The sequence below is a fragment of the Crocuta crocuta genome, unplaced genomic scaffold, assembly GCF_008692635.1.
Source record: "Crocuta crocuta isolate KB4526 unplaced genomic scaffold, BGI_CrCroc_1.0 scaffold190, whole genome shotgun sequence".
Taxonomy (NCBI): domain Eukaryota; kingdom Metazoa; phylum Chordata; class Mammalia; order Carnivora; family Hyaenidae; genus Crocuta; species Crocuta crocuta.
The window spans coordinates 10,641,361-10,654,264 of record NW_027527955.1 but is presented as its reverse complement, the minus strand read 5'-3'; the positions used below and the strand labels follow the sequence as shown (position 1 = coordinate 10,654,264).

General features: G+C 35.7%; 1 long non-coding RNA gene across 4 annotated transcripts in view; it reads left to right on the top strand.

Annotated features, from left to right (window-relative positions):
- The window catches only part of LOC144222087 (uncharacterized), a 38,585-nt gene that overhangs the window by 11,234 nt on the left and 14,447 nt on the right, over positions 1 to 12,904 (top strand). For all 4 annotated transcript variants that reach the window (XR_013332284.1, XR_013332285.1, XR_013332286.1 and 1 more), the window contains one exon: positions 3,022 to 3,098. This is a non-coding gene — a long non-coding RNA (uncharacterized LOC144222087). The remainder of the gene's footprint in view (positions 1 to 3,021; positions 3,099 to 12,904) is intronic.

Below are 12,904 nucleotides of genomic sequence, written 5' to 3'. Positions count from 1 at the left end.
CCAGCTTAATAATTATTATGGTTATATTTAAGTATGCCATGTTTACTGTATTCAAAAGTGAATAGATAGTAATGCAACAATTGCTGTATGATAAACACGTAGGTACAGGGGAATAAACCAGGTTTCTGATCTCAGAATAGTGGAGGATATGAAGTTTCTGTATATGCCTTCCTAGTTTGCTAATAAGGTAAAATGGTTGTAATTTCATTATTTTATCTTAGTTTTTGAGAGAGAGACAGAGTGTGAGTGGGGGAGGGGCAGAGAGAATGGGAGACACAGAATCTGAACCAGGCACCAGGCTTCCAGCATTCAGCATACAGTCCGATGCAGGGCTCAAACTCACCAACCAACAGTGAGATCATGACCTGAGCAGAAGTCAGATGCTTCACCTACTGAGCCATCCAGGTGCCCCTGTAATTTCATAATTTAAATACTAGGGGAAATGTTGTAAAATGTGCTCTATTTATTTAAGTGAATGAAAGTAGTTTTGTGTGGTTTTACAGTCATGGGGGGAGATAATGAGATTTTGGACCAGGGAGTAATGGTTGGAATAGAGATGAGGAAGAATCTAGAATGACTCCCTAGTTCCTGGCTTGTAGACTACAATAGTGGTATAATTAACCAGGATAGAGGCAAATGGAGGAAGGCAAATGGAGGAAGGCCAGGGATTTTGGTTTACATGTATGTGTGTATAAGGGTGTGGAATAGAAAACTGGGAAAGGGGAAAGAGATGAAATGGTCAGTGAAGACATACTGAATATGGAAGACTGCCACTGGGATATCCATATAGAGAAGTTCAGTAGGGAGCTCAGCATGTGCATCTGAGTCTTAGGAGAAAGGCCGGGACTAGAGTGGGTGTAATTAAGAAATGACTTTGAAAATTTGGGGGAACTGGATGCCATTGCTCATAGAGACTGAATATAGCGAGAGGAAATGAGAGCTAACATTATTAAAAGGGCAGAGTAAGAGAAGGCAGCAAATTTCTTTTTAAGAATAACTACCAGAAGGATGGAAGGGGACACCAACAGATCTCAGTGTTCTAGAAGGCAATGGGAGAGATGATTCAGAAAAAAAGGAGTTAGGGGGCGCCTGGGTGGCTTAGTCGGTTAAGCGTCCGACTTTCGCTTGGGTCATGATCTCGCGGTTCGTGGGTTCGAGCCCCGCGTCGGGCTCTGTGCCGACTGCCAGCTCGGAGCCTGGAGCCTGTTTCAGAGTCTGTGTCTCCCTCTCTCTCTGACCCTCCCCTGCTCACGCTGTCTCTCTCTCTCTCTCTCCTAGACATAAAATAAAAATATAAAAAAAAAAAAAAGAAAAAGAAAAAAAGGAGTTAGGATTATCAGAAGATAAAGACAGGTCAAGTAAATTGAAAAAGATCATAGGATTTGGCAATTATGTCATTAATGTTTGCCAGGACGCTTTCAATATACTGATGGTGGCAGAATTCCATGTTGGGTTGAAAAGTATTTTAAATTGAGAAAAATTGCAACAGATTTATATTATTTCAAGGCTCTTCATTTCTTCTTCAAAACAGAAATAAAGGATTATTGTAGGGAGTAACTTATAGAATTGAGGAGGAGATTCTACAGTGAAGAGAGTTTAGTATTTATAAAATGTGGGGAGAGTCAGCAAACAGAAGAGATTAGAAAGAAGGAGGGATAAAGGTAAATAAAGAAAGATCTATAGGAGATTAGGGAATGTGGGATCAAGGGTGCAGTAAAGGAGTTGACCTGGAAGAAAACGATACTTCCTCTGAAATTAGAAGAAAGGAGGTGAAGATAATTAAATGTATAACTTATAAGTGTGGAGCAAGAAGGTTAGGAGGTACATAGCTTATAGTTTTGATTTTTTTTTTCTCGTAAAGGAGACATAAAAGAAGGCATAGGGGAAGTAGCAAGTTTAAGTTGAAGTAAGGTGGCATAAAATATGTGTCTTAAGGAATGGGAGAGGGAGTTAGCCAGGGGCAAGGTTATTAGCAGGAGAGACTGATGTATCTGAAACTAAGATAGGAAAAGATATGAAGCTATGCTGGAGATCATGGTCTGAAATATAAAAAAGGGAATAGTTGAGGAATAGAGGTTAAAATAAGGTAAGGCAGGTGTTTAGAGAGTAAGGGAGTAAAAAAATTGGAATGATATGTGGTGTGGTCAGAGATCAATTATACTGGAGTCTAAGGCTGTGGAACAATTTCTTGATGATCAGAAGGTTGAATGTGTGGCTCTGGGTATGGACCACTGGATGAATGGTTGTAAGCTAGTGGAGTCAGAATTCAAGGTTGTTGTTGGATAGGTTGCCCATATGGACACTGAAGTGGCACATGATGGCAGGAAATGCAGGGGAGGCAGATACTGAAAGCCAAGTGCCAAAGTCCACTCTGAATAAGAAGGGAATGACTGGGCAATAAAGTAATGAGAATGAAAGAGAAGAATAAAAAATTTCCAAGATTGTTGATTATGCCTTCTCTTTCTCTCTCACAAATTAAGAGTCATGAGGCATGGACTATGCCTTATTTAATATTGCAAATATTTGTTGATTAATGGGTAAACAAATGATGGCCTCATCATTTTGAATAAGTATTCATGTTGAATTAGTATTTTTGGAAACTTTGGGGTTTTTCTTATTACCAGCAGTTGATACTAAATAATATACAGCAAGATGAGCAAGATGTAGGAAAGAAATTCATAATCCAAACCCAGAAATAACCTTAGCCCCTTTTATTAAATTTTCATACCTGTTTATTGTTCATCCTAGCAATAAATATTCAGCTATAATATTCTTTAATGGCAAAGTAAGTATTCCACATAGAATAAGGATGTACCATAACTTAAGCAGTATCTTATTTAGGAATATTATATGTATTTTTAAAAGGGACAATCTAACAGTTAAATTTTTGCTTTATTTATTTCCTTAGGATGCAGTCTTAGAAGTAGATTTTCTGGTAGGGTTTTCATAGCCAGCTTATTTTTCTTTGTTTTAGGTCTTTTTCTAACAGGCTTGTTTATGTATATTCTTATTTAATCCCAGATTGGTTTCAGGAAATTGGACAGTGTTGCAGGTACTGAATGATGTAGGCATGCTGATGTCCACAAAAGTGAGAACTGGTAAGTAACGTCCTTCACAGGAATAATGATGGATTTTTTTTAAGTTTATTTATTTATTTTGAGAGAGAGTGCCCGTGTGCGTGGGTGAGGGGCAGAGAGAGAGAGGAAGAGAAAGAATACCAAGCAGGTGTCAGAGCAGAGCCCAATAGGGGGCTTGATTCCACAACTCGAGATCATGACCTAAGCTGAAATCAAGTCAGACACTTAACTGACTGAGCCACCCAGGCACCCCAACGATGGGTATTTAAAAACTTGGAGTTAAGTTTACTTTTCATGAGCACACTAAGAAATGATTCATGAGCTGAATAACAGAATATAGTGGTCAATTCAGAAATGCATATTCAAATTAAATAAAAACTTCTATGAATAACCTACATATTTGTTGACAGCATCCAATTTTGGGAGACGTTTTAATAAATCATGAATAATCATCAAAACTTTTTCATAAAAGTATGGTTAATAATAGAGAAAAGTGAATAATTGCCCTAGAACACTTGATCCCATACTAGAAGTTTGCTTAGTTTCTTGTCTTAAATTTAATATAAATGTTGCATTATATACCACAGTAGCCTTGTGTTTAGTATAAATATTCTTATAAATTCTTTTAAAATCCTGGAGTATAAAATTGATATCTAAGAAGATGCCGCATGTTTACTCACTGGCTTTTAACACCCTGGCATATTATAAGTTTCCTTTGTCCTAAACTGGACTTTTAGAGGCAAAGTTCTAGGTTATTTATGGTTGTACAATATGCTCCTTTTCTGTTTTCAGGTTTAGCCCAGGTTATGTATAGTGTTTGGTAGGGAGTAGATTAATTGATGATTACTCACTTTGAACCTGGAAGTGTTGTAAAGACTGAAAATTCACAGAATGAAAATTCAGTATCAGTCTGCCAACAGACTATACTACAAGGATATTAAAGGAAGTCATTCAGACAGAAAGGAAATACCAGATGGAAATACAGATCTGCACCGAGGAATGATGAGCACTGGAAAAGGTAGCTACGTGGGCAAATGTGTACTTTTTTACCCATTTAATTCTCTTTTAAGATAACTATTTAAACAAAAATAATAGCAGTGTATTGTGGAATTTATAATATGCATTAGTAAATACATGTCAACAATAGCATAAACCAGGAGGAGAAAACTACAAATAAGATATTATGAGGTTCTTTTATTATATGTGAAGTGGTATAAATTTGCTTGAAAGTAGATTGTGATAAATTAAACATGTAGACTATAAACCCTAAAGCAACCAGTAGAATAATAACAAAACAACAAAATGGCTAATAAGTCAAAGGACAAAAAGTGGAATCATAAAAAAGTACTCAATCCAGGGGTACCTGGGTGGCTCAGTTGGTTAAGTATCTGACTTTTGGTTTTGGCTCAGGTCATGATCTCACAGTTTGTGAGTTTGAGCCCATGTGCGCTCAGTGCTGACAGGGCTGAGCCTACTGAGATTCTCTCTCTCCTTTCTCTGCCCTTTCTCTACTTCTCTCTCTCAAAAGAAATAAATAAACTTAAAAAAAAAAGTACTCAATCCAAAAGAAGGCAGAAAAAGGAGAAAAGGAACAATGAACAGATGGAACACGGAACAAATGGAACAAATGGAAAATTAGCAAGATGAAGGGTGCCTGGGTGGCTCAGTTGGTTGAGTTTTCGACTCTTGATCTCAGCTCAAGTCATAATCTCACGGTTTGTGGGATATAGCCCTGTGTTGGGCTCTGTGCTGGCAGCGTGGAGCCTGCTTGGGATTCTCTCTCTCCCTCTCTCTGCCCTGCCTCTGCTCATGCTCTCTCTCTCAAAATAAAAAAATAAAACATTTAAAAAAATAGCAAGACGATTCTTAAATCTAATTATATCAATAATCACATTAAATGTAAATGATTTAAATATTCCAGTCAAATGGTCGAGATTGTCAGGTTGGATAGAAAGTAAGACCCAACATACTTTACAGATAAAGAAACAAAAATGTTAAGAATGAAAGAATGATAAAAGATATACCATGCTGATGCTGACATTAGTCAAGAAACAGGTGGAGCGGTATTAACATAGTAGAAACAAAGTAAGATTTCAGAGCAAAGAATATTACGAGGGGTAAGGAAAGCCATTTTGTAATAATAAGGCAGTTAATTAAGAGGATGTGATAATGCTAAATGTTTATGCCCCAAATAAAAAGAGGTTCACAATACATGAAGCAAAAACTGATAGAACTGTAAGAAGAAATAGACAAATCTATAATTACAGTCAGAGATTTTAATAGTTGCTTCAATGATTAAATAATTCAGCAAGAATTAAATTATTAAGTAATAATCCTCTTAAATAATTGCTAGACAAGTTGAAACATAGCAAGGACATAGTAAACTCAACACTATCCACCAGTATGCTCAATTGACTTTTTTAGAACATTCCACTAACAAAAGAATGCACATTCTCTTTAAAAACAGTACATGAAACATTTACCCAGAGAGACCATATTTCTGGCTAGGGGTTAGCAAACAATGACTGTAGGGCCAAATCTAACTTGGTTTTATATAGCCTATGAACTAAGAATGGTTTTCACATTTTGAAAGGTTTCTTTAAAAAGAAAAGAAAATATGTAACAGGAGAGACTGCGTGTGACCCATAAAGCTTAAACTATTTACTGTCTGACCCTTTAGAGAAAAAGTTTGCCAGTCTCTGTTTTAGACCATAAAATATGTCTCAATATATTTTAGAGGATTTAAGTCATGCAAAGTATGTCCTCTCACCACAATGGAATTAAATTAGAAATCAATAACAGAAAGCTAACTGGAAAATCCCCAAATGTTTGGAAACTAAATCACATGCTTCTGTGTAACCCACTGATTAAAGAAGAGATCCAAGGTGAAATTAGAAAGTATTTTGACCTGAAGGAAAATAAAAATACAACATATCTTAATTTATATAAATGAACTGCCTACATTAAAAAATACAAAAAAATCTCAAAGCAATGACCTAACTTCCACCTTAAGAAACTAGAAAATAAGAATTAATTAAACACAAAAAATCAAAAGAAATGAGATAATAAAGGTCAAGGTGGAAATTAATAGAAAATAAAGATTAGTTGAGAATACCTAAGGAATCAAAACCTGGTTGTTTGAGATCAATAAAATTGATAAACTTTTGGCTAGACTGGTTAGGGAAAAAAAAGAGAAGACATTAATCAGGAATCCCAATGTCAGGAATGAAAGAGGTGACATCATTACAAATTCTACAGATATGTAGAGGATAATAAATATTATGAACAACTTTAGGCAAAAAAAATGAACAACTTTGATGAAACGGCTGAATTCCCTGAAAGACATAAACTACCAAAGCTGACTCAAGAAGAAATATATAACCCAAATGGTTCTATATTTATTTCCCCAAAATTGAACTTTTAGTTTAAAACGTTCTTGTAAAGAAAAATTCTGGTCCATAGAATTTTACTGGTGAATACTTAAAATATTTAGAGAAAAAAATACCAATCACTTTAAGCTCTTCCACAAAAGTAAAGAGAAAGGAATGTTTTTAGGTTTGTTTTTTGAGGCCAGAATTACCCTGATACCGAAGCCACACAAAGGCATTACAAGAAAAGAAAACTCTGGACAATTTCCCTCATGAACACAGATGTAAAAAATTCTAGACAAAATTTTCTTAAATCCAACAATATATAAGAAGGATAATATTATTGTGGGGCAGGATTTATCCCAAGAGTATAAGATTGGTTTAATATTCAAAAATCAATCATTATAACTCACCACATTAATCTAAAAAAGAAAAACTGATCATCTCAATAGGTGCAGGAAAAACCATCTGACGAAATCCAATTTTTGTTCCCAATTAAAAAATCAGCAACTTGGAATGGAAGGGTACTTCTTCAACCACGTGAAGCACATTATAGAAAACCTACAGATAATCTCATGCCTACTGGTGAAAGACTGCATGCTTTCCCTGTAAGTTCAGGACAATGGAGTAATGTCTCTTCCTACCACTTTTATTGGCAGAACCCATGGAGGTCTGCCAGTGCAATCAGGCAAGAAAAGAAAAACACATTCAGATTGGAAAGGAAGAAATAAAACTGACATAATCATCCATCTGTTCCACTTGGTGGAATCTATAAAACCTACTAGAACTAATAGGTAAGTGTAGCAAAATTGCAGGATACAAGATAAATATACAATAGTCATTTGTATTTCTTTATTTGAGCAACAAACAACTGAAAATGGAAATACAAAAATAAAAAGTCTTTACAGTAGCATAAAAAATATGAAATACTCAGGAATAAATTTGTCCAAAGACACAAAAGACCTATACACTAAAAACTGCAAATATTGTTAGGAAAGTAAAGACAACTTAAATAATTGGACAGATTAACCTGCCAGTTCTCCTTAAATTGATATGTAGGTGCAACACAATCCAAATCCAAATCCCAATAGGTTTAAAAAGAAACTAGGAAAGAAACTTACAAACTGATTCTAAAATTCATATAGAAATGCAAAGATCTGGAATAACCCTGTTAACTTTAATAGCAAGAACAAAATTGGAGGACTGACACTACCTAACTTTAAGACTTATTAAATATCTATAGTAATCAAAACAGAGTGGTATTAGTGTAAAAACAGACAAATGGATTAATGTAACAGAATGCAGGGTCCAGAAATTGACCCACATAAGGACAACAGATTTTTTTTTTAAATTTTTTTAATGTTTTATTTATTTCTGAGAGAGAGACTGCGTGAGCAGGGGAGGGTCAGAGAGAGAGGGAGATACAGAATCTGAAGCAGGCTCCAGGCTCTGAGCTGTCAGCACAGAGCCCGATGTGGGGCTCGAACCCACGAACCACTGTGAGATCATGACCTGAGCCGAAGTCAGAGGCTCAACTGACTGAGCCACTCAGGCGCCCCAAGGACAACAGATTTTTGACAAAGTGCAAAGGTAATTCAATGAAGAAAGAATTGTTTTTAACACATTGTGCTTAGAAGAACTGGATATCCACATATAAAAATAGGAACTTTGATTCACATCTCAGACCATGTACGAAGATTTACCCCAAATTGATCACAAACCTAAATGTAAAGCTTTAAATTACTATTAATTTCTGGAGGAGGAGCACCTGGGTGGCTCCGTTGAGCATCCGACTTTGGCTCAGGTCATGATCTCACAGTTCATGAGTTGGAGCCGCACGTTGGGCTCTGTGCTGACAGCTCAGAACCTGGAGCCTGCTTCAGATTCCGTGTCTCCTTCTCTCTGCCTCTCCCCTGCTTGTGCTCTGTCTCTCTGTCTCTCAAAACTGAATAAACTTAAAAAAATTGTTTTTTAAATTTCTGGAGGAAAGCGTTAAGAAAATTTTTGTGACTCTGAGTTACAGAAAGATTTTTTAGATGTGACAAAGTCACAGTCTACAAATGAACAAATCGGGAGATTGGACTTAACCACATTTTTACAAACTCTGTTCTTTAAAATACACTGCTAAAGAAGACAAGCCCCAGCCTGAGAGAAATATTTGCAAAGCATGTAATAAAGGATTTGTATCAAGAACGTAACAAACTCTCAGCGTGCCTGGCTGGCTCAGTTGTAGAGCGTTTGACTCTTAATCTTGGGGTCATGCGTTCAAGCCCCATGTTGGCCGTTGGCCATAGATATCACTTAAATAAATTAAGGTTTTAAAAAATGTAACAAACTCTCAAAATTCAACAATGAGAAAACAAGTCTCAAAAAAGTGGGCAAAAGACTTGGACAATAACTTCACCAAACAGATACCCACATAGCAAATAAGCACATGGAAAGATGTTCAACTTTATTTAACCTCATTAATCTTAGGGAAACACAGAGTAAAACCATGATGGAGAAACTGGCATATACAAAATATGTATACATATCTTTTAGAATGGCTAAAATGAAAAGTGTTATTAAGGATGTGGAGGAATTAGAACTTTGATACACTCCTAGTAGGGATATAAAATGATATAATCAGTTTGGAAACAGTTTGGCAGTTTCTTGAAAAGTATTTCATTCTAGGTATTTCCCCAAGAAAATAAAGCATATGCTCCTACAGAGATCTGTACATGAATGTTCATAGTTGCTTTCTTTTTAACAGTCTCTGATTTGAAATGACCCAAATGTCCATCAAGAGATAAATGGATAAGTTGTGATATATTTTTGCAATGTAATACTCAGCATTAAAAGGTAATGAAGTATTGTTATATACAACAGCATGGATGAATCTAAAAACAGTATTCTGAGTGACCAAAGGAAAGAAAATATAAAACTCTAGAAAATGCAAACTAAAAACAAAAGGCAGAGAGCCCAGTCGTTGCTTGGGGAGAGAGGTACTAAGAGAGGGATTATAAAAGTGGGGGATTATAAAAAGGCAGGGGAAATTCTTAGGCCTGATGGATATGTTCACTCTTATTCTGGTGATGGTTTCAGAGGGATAAATTGAAACATTTGATGTTTAAACTTATCAACTGTATCAATTGTACATGTTAAAAGTTATCGGTTGTACACCTTAAGTATGTGCAGTTTATTGGATATCAATTCTACCTTAGTAAAATTTTATTAAGCTAAATACATTTAAACGTATATTGGGAAAATAACTTCAATTGAAATATAAAAGGGAATTAACATTTATTAGAAGCATACTAAGGGGCAAGTACTAGGTAGGTGCTTTAAGTAAGAATTAAGGTATATGTAAATATATCATTTTCTATATGCATGTTAAATGCATTAAGGTGTTGGAGCCACCTGGATTGCTTAGTTGGTTGAGCCACTTACTCTTGATTTCGGCTCAGATCATGATCTCAGGGTCATGGATCAAGCCTCATGTTGGGCTCGGAGCCTGCTTAAGATTCTCTCTCCCTCTACCCCTTTCCCCCATTCCTGTGCTCGCTCTCTCTCAAATAGAAAAAAAAAATTAATATACTAAGGTGTTAAGTCCTCACAATGCTTTGAGGTATAGGGACTATTATTATCTTTATTATACAGATGAGGAAAATGAGGCATTAAGTCTCACAACTTCTGAGTGAGGGAGCTGAGATTTGAACCTGGAAAGTCTTATTTTAATAGATCTTCATGACATCAATTAGGCGGTAGAGTTTTAGTTACAGTTTACAAAATGAAAGAACTGTGACTCACAAAGGCAGCAAATTTTCCAGAGTTACAGAATTTGTAAGTTAGGTCAAGATTTAAACTCAAATTTGTTTTATTCCAGAATATATACTCTTCTATACTAGATTGCTTCCATTTAGATTTGTGGTTAAATAGCAGGACTGATGCTATAATTCTACTGATAACTAATAGCTCAGACTATGATCCGCTTCTCCCATAGCCTTTTTACCACTCAATGTGTTGTCTGGCATGTTTGTTGACTATAGGTTAGAAGTTATATATAGATATATAGCATCAATAATCAAAAACTATTTATTGCTTTGTCTTGACAATCCCATTTTCAACATTCATAGTGTAGCTGTTTCTCTTGAAACTAAGAAATTCAATGTGTGACTTTGAAGGCTCTTTTCAGGCTAATATTAAAGCTAGTAACTTGTCAATGCACTTCTATAAGTAGAATTAAACAGATGTGTTCCTATATCCCTAAAATTGAATTGGAGTAATTTTTTACTTTTCCATGAAATCTTCCTTTCCAGTGAGCGTGTGTGTGTGTGTGTGTGTGTGTGTGTTAGATTATGGTTACTAGTGTAGGAGATATGCCCATTTAATTCAAAGGTCTTAAGTGTCAAGTTTATATTCTAGGCGATTGTATTATGCTGCATTGCATTACATTGCCTTGCCTTGTATTGCATTACAGCCTTTTGGTATTTTCCTTAGTCCCCATCATGTCTTACCCCTTTTCCCACTAGCTTATACATAACATAAAACACTTTTCATCAAACACTCTGTAGAGAAGTATTGCTAGGTGAATAAGGAACATCTGATTGACTAAAAAAAAGGGGGATATAAATAGAATCTCCTTTCCTTTCAGTGATTCCACCTAGAAGTAAAGGAGAAGAGCAGAACCTTCAGGAATCGAATCACAACCTAGACATCTACTGAATGGGAGAGTGTTGCTAGGAAGACACTGATTATATAATAACCAATGGAAAGATAAAAGGAGACATAAAATTCAACGTTTTGCTTTCTTTCCCTTTTTGCTTTTCACCCACTTCAGTTGGGAATCTTTATGTGTGCAGTATTTATTTTGTTTGTGTTATCCCGGTCATTATAAAGTTATCTAGGAGACTAGGAGAGCTGACCAACAGATGGGAAAAAAGCAGTTTGTTCTGACTGCAGTGACCAAAGGAGTTCAATGCACCAAACATCTTTCTCCCATTTAGAAAACATCCTAGCGTTTAAGGCCTTCTACTACAAGCCCATTACTAGTTCTTTTCCTTTCTCTTTCATTTCTCTCTACTCTCATATTTGTGTTGTCTGTTCTTATTCAAGTATCATGCCTGGGAAATGAAATGCCTGTGGCTGCTCTGCAATAGTTTTGTGGATTGCTCTATCCTCATTGCTGTCAACAGTGCCTAGCACATGGCACATAGTGAGAACTCAATAAATATTTGCTGAATGAATGAATGGTTACCTTTTCTCTCTGGCAATCCAAATCCATTACCACTTTAAAAACTCTACATGAAATTTACCTTTTCCAGTGAACCTCTATCCATTATCAATCTAGTTTTAAATCACTTCATTTTCCACATCCCCTTAGCAATTATTTATAGTCTGCATTTGATTAATATACTTACTATGTTTCTTCTCAGACACTCCCACATCCTTTTTACATGCTAGATTTTCAATTAAAGTACATCAAATTTTATATATTGTATATGCTGCTCAACAGTGCCTCAGGTGCGGTAGAAAGCTAGACACTCAATAGATGGGCAGGCTACCTCCTTTTAAGACATTCTGTAAGTCATGGTGATCTTCCTTGAATAGGAGTTTAGATATATAGATAAGTTCTATTTTTTGCTATTTCACTGTATATTGTGTGATTTTGAGTAAAATCATTCCTTCAGTGCTTAGTTTAAGAATAAATTAAGAAACAGTTTCCAAAGCAAAAACATCTTAAAGTTATAGAAGAATCTACATATTGGTACATTTCTCCAGAAATACTTAATGTAATATAAAAGTTCTGGCTGGTCGGGGCACCGACCAGTTGGTTAAGCATCTGACTTCAGCTCAGGTCATGATCTCATGGTTCATGAGTTCAAGCCCCACATTGGGCTCACTGCTGTCAGCACAGAGCCTGCTTTGGATTCTCTGTCCCCCCTGCTACTTGCACTCTCTCTCTCTGTATCTCTCAAAATAAATGAACTTAAAAAACAATGTTCTGCCTGGTCAATTTGAATCTTGTAATTTCCGTAGAGATGTCCATGCAGCAAAGAAACTGAAACAATGTTATGTAGAAAATATCAACAACCCTAAAAAGACCCCTAATGTCTTCATTGAGAAGAACCAGATATAATACCCTGATTTTTGGAGTACTCAAGCTACTCCTTAGCTGTCTCATGAAGGAATTGACATAGTGGAACACACTCCAGGACTTGCTGAGGTGTCAGAATAAGAATGTAGAAAGTGAAGTGATGAATCACTGGGTTCTACTCCTGAAACCAATACTACACTGTATGCTGACTAACTTGACTTTCAAGAAATTAAAAAAAAATAAAACAAGATACCTTAAAAGAAAAAGAATGTACAAAGTTTAAGAGTATTTTCTATAATGGATTTTTAAAGAGTTAAATTAAGAGTCATACACTCTCTGGCCTCTTTCTCCATCTACACTGTCTTCTGGCAATAATAAATTTG